Genomic DNA, 8216 nt, shown 5'->3' on the forward strand with positions numbered 1-8216 from the left:
ATTTTATCCGCTCAATCTTTATATGTTACCTGTTCCTACATACCATCTTCGCCCGAAGCACCTACATACTGGCAACATTTGCCCGCTATTCGATTCGTTTCTAATCTTCTGTCAGATTGTGACACCTGATAGCTCTTGGCAACTTTAATATCCCAGAACTCATGTGATCTTTACTGCTTAACATGCACCATCACTTCCCCGCGGTCATGTTTGACATATGACTCGGTCATATAACTCTGTCAAATTCTTTAGGTCGGTTTTCAGACATGTGTTTCGTTTCAACCAATGGGTATGCTTGGTTTTATTAAAAAATAGTCAAAAGAAATTAAAGACTCCTAAATAACAAAAACTTTATACATACCCTACACTTGAGTATGGATCCTGTGGATGGTGTCTTCAAGTACACCGAGATCACATAGAATGTGTACAAGAAAACTTTCCGATTTCATTTAAAGGACTTAATTGGGATGCAAATATTCACATTCGCTCCTACCATAGTAAACTTTTATAATTACACAGTGTAGCGTTTTTTTTCAACCGTGGAATGAAAATTTCCAGTTTGATCGGTTCATTAAAAAAATTGCTGTCTTGTTGTTAATGTTGGTGTATATCGAAAAAAGAATGATGAGGATTGGGAGTGATAACTTCCATAGAGGTCATCTATTGGGTTCACTGGTTGAAAAATTTTAATGAACATCGCCACTGGCACACGTATCTTAAAAGATGACGTGGCAAATAGTAATTATATTGGTAGGATTATATTTATGCTGTCAGGATTTTAAAAAAAGTGGGTTTTTTCTTTGGTTTGGCTTCATAGTAAACGGTTTGGTTTTGTCTTCAGGAGTTGAGTTACTAATGTAACAGGCTACATATTTTAGCCGGAAGAAGGAGAAAGTGGAGACGGCGTGGATAGTAACGGTTCCGCGTGGGCCAGCGCGGCTGTGCTCGGAAGGTGTAGGAGGAGTGTGGAACGTAACGGCCCACAAAGGCGGTGTTTAGAATGTGCGGAAGAGATTGAATGCGTTTGGGACTTCCAAAGGGGGAGGGAGGGTTTCTGGAAGAAGTCCGGTTTCTGGAAGAAGCCCTGCGTAATAACAATATGAGTCAAGGCCCAGGGGTGCAAAGGGGGTAAGAAAGGGTACCCTCCAATGGAAATCCGGCGGGATAGAATAGAAACAAGAAGGATTGACGGCAGGAAGCGAAACTTAGGAGGGTTAACGGGCATTACTGGCGCTATGTAAGGAGGGCCACTGTACCAAATCAGGACGCAGTCCTTTAAGAAAGGTGGAAGTATTGGGTTCAAGCAGGAAAGTTTTCTTAAAGGAATTAACAGTAATAAGCTGAAGGACCCCCATGGGTAAGTCCAATAGTCTGAAGTGCGGGGTTTAGATCTGGTGTGTGTCATGAGGGGTAGGAAGGCCCTTCGTGCCCTCATCCGGTGCCAGGCTCCAAAGCATATCCTGCCGGCGTATGCCTTTCGCTGAAGAAACATTCGGTGGTTTTTTTGGGCTTGAGCAGTCACGTCGGATATATAAAAATTTGGGGGAACGATCGACAAACTCTGTGAACTCTGTTGAGTACCAGAGAACTAGAGTAGACCAGAGGCGTTAATAAACTGTGTTGAAAGTAAAGTTAGGTTGCGTTTCTTCAGTTAATTAGCTGAATATCCTTTAAAGAGATGAATCCCAAATGATTCTGTTTCCCAATTTTGAAAACCAAAGGAATCAAATTCTATTAATATTTAGAAGAGGAGCGGTGCTTAATGCTAGCATGGTAATATGTTAGAAATACAAACGTGGAGTTGTTTGTTTTCAAGTAACATTCCCTGTTGCAGCATTCTGGTCCAACCATCCAAAGGGTCCCTCACCCACACGAGACTTGGGTTCCACCGATATAGTTGCCATTTGGACCCAACCTTTCCACTTATTTTACAAACATAGAGGCTTTTTTTACTTTCCACATTACAGACTCTCAGCCCAGGCTTAACATCGATGTTTCGATGTGGAAGATTCTGAAAAAAAAATTTGCTGAAAACTACGGGGAACTAGCTTTGGACCACGGACTGTTCACTACAACTGATACCTATGAATTTACAAGCATAACTTTCGTATCTTGTAATGTTGAAGCGCATGCACTTTTGAGAGATATGACAGAGCTTCTGGGCCTTACCTTTTTGATATGCACTGTTTCTTTTGCAATAATATTGACTGGCCGCTGTGTTGTTGTTGAGCGGACTTAAACCCAAAAAAAAAGAATCTTGAATTGAACCAGCGATTGTTTCGAAATAATTGACCTGCGAAATCTGGTAGCATTACATGCGAAAATTGACTGGTAATCTTCGCAGAAGTTATTCCGATTTCATGGAAGAAGCTACCAACGATACATGTGCCTAAATATCTTTATTTCATACCTCAATGCTGTGTCTTGAAACCCGACAGTAGCAGCACAAAATTGCGACTGGTATCCGTTGCTTCGTGCGAAACGTCAAGTGAAAAATCCTCGAATGACATTCTTCATACACGTCCAACAAAGGGATACTCTGAAGATAACTAAACGATATGCCCTAAGTTATCACTAAGTGATAACTAAGTGAAAAACGACTAGCTCTAAGTAATCTTCGAACCAAGAGTTCGAACTATTGCGACTATTTGCGCCGATGTAATGCAAAAAATATTCATGCAACACATATGGGATTTGAAAATGGCCTAGAATCATGAATTGCCGCAAGTTGTTCAGTCGAAATGGAAAAGCTGACCTGCAAGCCTGAAATAAATTTGGGATTCCAAGGCGCAGCGGACAAGAAGAGTTCCCTTGTGTCGTTACCCCCCATCTGCGGATTCGATGAGACGAACATGAGAACAAACATGCAGTGCCCTAGCCTTACGTACCATTGCTCGTCAACAGTATTGGAACATAAACGAAAAAACATTGGCAAGAAGTATAATAAACAACTGCGTGAGATGGATCAGAATTAAGCCTAAATGAAAGTCTTGCATCAAAAAGTCAAGGCTGTGAAGTGCTAGTGAAATTGGAAATTGGTCAATGGAAGAACCAACCATTGAAAAATGTCCCCCATGCAGACAGGATTCCCCACTGGACCACGATATCCAATCGGTTTTTCGTGGTTTGAAACTGAAACGAAGCCTAAACAACGATCACGATAACCTGGACGTGGCCAATTGCATCTCATCAATGGCCCCGCTATGGACCTTTTCCCGAGTGATCGATATTTTCACTTCACGTCCGGCAGTTGTCTGCGATGGATTTTCTGAGACTGCTGTTCCCAATCCCTCATATGACTCGGGAGTTTTTTTTTTGTCACCGCTGGCGACAACGTCAGCACCCAGGGTTGACTCCAATCTGGACTATAACCTGCACCCTTCCAATGCGCCCGTTTCGCTGCTGCCGCCGACTGCAGAGGCAAAGGTGGATTTTGTTCCAGTCGTGAAGGGTCCCGATCCTGCAATCGGCAAGTGCGCCTGCGCCAAAAACCCTCCACTTTCGCCACTCTACTTGGGAAGACTGCCGGAGTCATGGATACCGCAGACAAAACCAATAGGCAGAGGATACAATAGATTTGCCAAGAAAAGTTGCACTTAAAATATTATGCCAAAGTGCGGGCTTCAAAGCACAAAAAGGCCCGAATTTGAAAAATATAAATTTTGGGAAAATTAGTTTGAAAAGGTGATCCGATGTGATGAGAAAAAGTTTAATTTGGATGGTCCGGATGGAAATTGACGACAGAAATATTGGCGAGTTTGGCGTAACCATGGTGGTGGCTGCCTAATGGTCTGAGTAGCGTTTAGCTCATTGGGAAAGTCTTCGATACGAATCTCTTCTAAAGCAAACTTATATCATTTTATGAACATTTTCATGGCGATGACTGGATATTTCAACAGGATAATGATCCTAATGACCCGTTTCAAGATATTCAAAATCATTTCTGGAAGCAAAAGATATCCTTTATTGTACTCGCAACTGCCGAGGATCTTTGGGGGAATTCTTTCCTTAAAAGTTTATAAAGGTGGATGAAAATTTAATAACTTGAATGATTTAAATGTAGCAAATTCGATGCCGCGACGAGTACATTAAATTGCGGAAAGAAAGGGAGATCCAATATCTTACTAATATTTTTAATAGCCTAAACTTGGAATGTACAAATTTATTAATTTCATTCACTTTTTTTTTGCTAATTCTGCTTTTGCACAAATATAAATTTTCGCTTACTAATATTACCTTTGCAGAGGGTATTATAATTTTGGCCAAAAGCAGTGTGCAACGCAGTGAAGGAGGCATCTCCGTCCCTATAAAGTATATATATTCTTGATCAGGATCACCTCCTGAGCCGATATAAAAATGTCCGTCTGTATGTTTCTACGCAAACTAGTCTTTCAGTTTAAAGCTATCGAGTTGAAACTTTGCACACATTCTTCTTTTGTTTGCAGGCTGTATATAAGTCGGAACGGCCGGGATCGGCCGACTATATCCTTCACTTAAGCAAACCATTAATCGTCTGATCTACTATTTGCTTAACTTCATTACAACATTACATTACAATCATTGCAGATTAACAGATATGATGATATACATATGTATATCACATATTGCTGCCTGTTATAAAAATAGAATGTGCGCAAAATTTAAAGTCGGCAACTCTCATTTTACAAAATCCATTCGTAGAATTGCATTTTTATCGTATTAAGGCTCATTTAGGAGCCTAAAATGTTATTTCCGAACTGAAAAATCATCTGTTGGGCTAAGCAGCCACCAGATAAGCCGATTAGAATATTGATCATTTGTTTAGCTGCAGCGGCATTTAATCTTCTCTGTCTGTCTCCCAGTTTCGCATGCACTTTGTTCTTATTTGTAAAGCATTTGGGAGCTTTGGAATAGCTTCTGCACCAAAGCTCTTAGTTCTTAATAACATATTTTTGCGTTATTATTGACGGGCCGCTACTTGGTAATATTGCGCGGAATTAACCCTTAAAAATACCCTCTGCAAGGGTATAATAAATTATAAACCGGAATTTGAAATTTTTTAATTCGGCCGCTATCAAAAAACTGGTAGCGTTACATTTGGTGACCCCGGCGCAATTGCGCCCGAAGTTCAATCAGTTTAATTGCTCCAGAAACTGAAAATATCTGCATGATTTTAAAAACAATGAAAAAAAAATGACCTTCCTGGAGATGGAGGCGGTGAATCATAAGGTGAAGGTTTTGCACCATTATGACGCTGGAGTCAGCGAAGGCTATGCCGAGTGGCCGGATTTCTTCACCCTTTTTAAGACCACGGTTGACAGCCATCCTCACTTAACAAAAATGGAAAAGATCCGGTGGCTCTCATGAGTTCCGGATCAGCTGCCGAGATCCAAGAATGCCTGCTTATCCAAATTGTCCTCCAGAAGTTTTGATCCTGCCACAAAGGCCAAGTGGGAAACAACGATAGCCTTCCATCTTGGGAGTCCATGGCACGACTCTTGTAGCAAAGGTGCCGGACTCTCGAATGCGGTGACTTTTCTTTGGCTGCGTATCCAGCTAACCAAGTGAGCTGGGGTAGATCTTCGAATAACCGATCGTCGTGCATGGTTATTAACCCCCGTCTAGCTCGCCCGTGTCGCACGTGCTTCCTACTTGTTCAAGGTTCATTGCCTTGCCAATTAGTCAACGGTACGATGAAGTGCGACGGCTGACCCGCTGTTTTTTTATATTTGAAGGATGGCCATTTTATACGCGGATTTTCAGCTTCCCGTTGCCAAACGTGCAATCACCGACATCATTCCTTGTTGCACCATTGCGGGCAGCTGTCCAGCCCTAACTATTCCTCACCAGTACGAGGCTTGGTTTCCACAGATGGTGTTGGCGTTGCTACCCCTTCCTCCCTGCCTTGCAGAGTGTTATTGGATTCCGGTTCACAAGTTCACCTTATCTCATCGCAGCTGGAAAGTCAGCTTCGTCGCTCCAAATGCTGTGGTGCATTTGCATTTGGTGTGTGAAGTCTCGCCTAACCACATCTCTGCGAACCTAGAGGCTGTTATAATTTCTTATATGAGCCCAGCCTTAAAATTGATATTTCGAAATGGAAGATTCCTCGCATCGTAGCTCTGGCGGATCCTAACTTCCACAGACCGCAGCGTGTGGACCTGCTTATTGGAGCCAGCCTCTTCAACCTTTTGTCAGTTGGCCAAATCCATTTAGGTCACTGCCTCCCAATCGCCCAAAATACACAATTTGGCTGGATGGTTTCTGGACGCAATGGACTACCGCGGGAAAACAGCTTGGCAGTTTCGGTCAGCAGACTGTGCACATCAACTGATGCCAATGAATCGCCTGGTTCGTATGTAAGCGGGGAGGCTGGATTGCCCAATGTAGAAGGAGAAGCAGAGAGAAATCAACGTTCCGGACCCCCTGCACTCGTTACGAGAACTCGATTTCCACATTGGTCTATTGAGGGGAGCAATGCATGGTCAAAGGTTTGGAAGAAGTTGATGTGCCTTGTTCGCCCTGCACGATTCCTGATGGGACGAATTAAGTCGTCTTAATGCAACTACGCAACCCGTGGCAGTGGCGGCGCTAGCCTCGTTGGCGCTCGGGGCGAAAGGCGCTCGGGGCGAAAGACGCTTTTGCCGCCCAATTTCAGAAAATTTCAGAAATTCTTCTTCAAATATGTATATTTAAGAAACTTAAAAGTTGTAATAAAATTTTTCCATCTTTATATAAAAAAAAAATTATTGAAAATAGTCAATTTTTTGGCCGCGTAAATGACGCATAGAACTCAAATTTTAGCCACTTTTAAACAATCTTCTAAGAACCCAAAGGCCTTCCGCAGAATTATCAACGATTTCTCAGCCGAAATTTTATTTCGCAAACAAAACAAAACGACACTTCTCTGCTGAATTAATCCCAACATTGAAAAAATCAAAAAATTCACTGTTTGTTGTTTTGAATCTTAAATGCAAAAGATCAGACGAAGCTTTCACTAAAAAATCTCACTTTAGACAATATGAAATCTGGGTAGTCGATAAGTTCAACTCTGCTTATCACTCTGCTGGGATCACTGGAGTATATCTCCAAGAATGGTTATCGAAGGTAGGGCGGGCAAATCGCGTCCGCAACAACACTATTGGTTTCGCAAAGGATACATCTATTTCTTGTTTCTTTCTTTCACACTCTTTTTCGTGATTTATCTAACTCTCTCCGGTTTTGAAATCTCGCTTTTTATAGTCGACAGCACACTCAATTCTATTTTTAGATTATTATTATTAGCTTTATTAGTAATGGTCAGTAGTTAGCGTACGGATCTGTTGGAGAAAGACCTCCACCCCCCAAGCCGACGAGCGAGAGCCGGACTCTACAGTATGCGCCACGAAGATATATTCTAACAACTCAATCCAAGATACTGCTACTAGTTACACGTTAATATCTGTAACTATAATATAATATAACTGTATAATCTATTATTCATAAAGAAAGTGGAGCCCAACGTGGAAAATTCCTCAGTGGAAAATTCTTACTGAGATCTTTATTAATTTCATCTGTAATTTCATATCTAAATCAAAATGCCTCTAGGACGCTATTTTTTTTTTTTGAGGAACACAGACGTAGAAATTGTTAGCTTTCCGTCTGACCCCAGGAAAAGGTATAGGGAGGATTTTCCTTCAATGCTAGTAGTGGGCAGGGAATTTAGTTGAAGGAGTTCAGTATTATCAAACTACGGTTGATCTTCTGGACCTTTCTGATTCTCCAGACTACTACATTACTCGCAGCCTCTCTAAAGTCTCTCTAAACTCAGACGTTTTGGAATATTGAGGCATATTTACACTGAGGTTCCATATCCACGAATTAAGTTAGGAAAAAAGTAATTATATTTCGCCTTGCAGTGTTCAATTTTTGTAAGTGTAAACTGGAAAGCAAGAGTAGTCATTTGCGAAACCATGTTCGTTTTACATTTTATAGAGATCTAATCATCTCTATTCTTCATCTTTTAAATACCCTTATAACTATCGATTGCATTATTACGTTGTCGATACACGAGATTTTAATAAGATTTCGTTTACTTTTTTTGTTATTTCGTTAATTTGATATGGGGATAATATGGGGATATGAAACGGACCGCCAGTAGACCCCGCGTTACCTAACTACTCCAAGTGTTGCTCCCGTGAAACGGACCACCAGCAGACCCCGCGCTATCTAACCTACTTCGAGTGTTGCTCCCGTGA

The sequence above is a fragment of the Drosophila ananassae genome, chromosome 3L (genome assembly GCF_017639315.1).
Source record: "Drosophila ananassae strain 14024-0371.13 chromosome 3L, ASM1763931v2, whole genome shotgun sequence".
Taxonomy (NCBI): domain Eukaryota; kingdom Metazoa; phylum Arthropoda; class Insecta; order Diptera; family Drosophilidae; genus Drosophila; species Drosophila ananassae.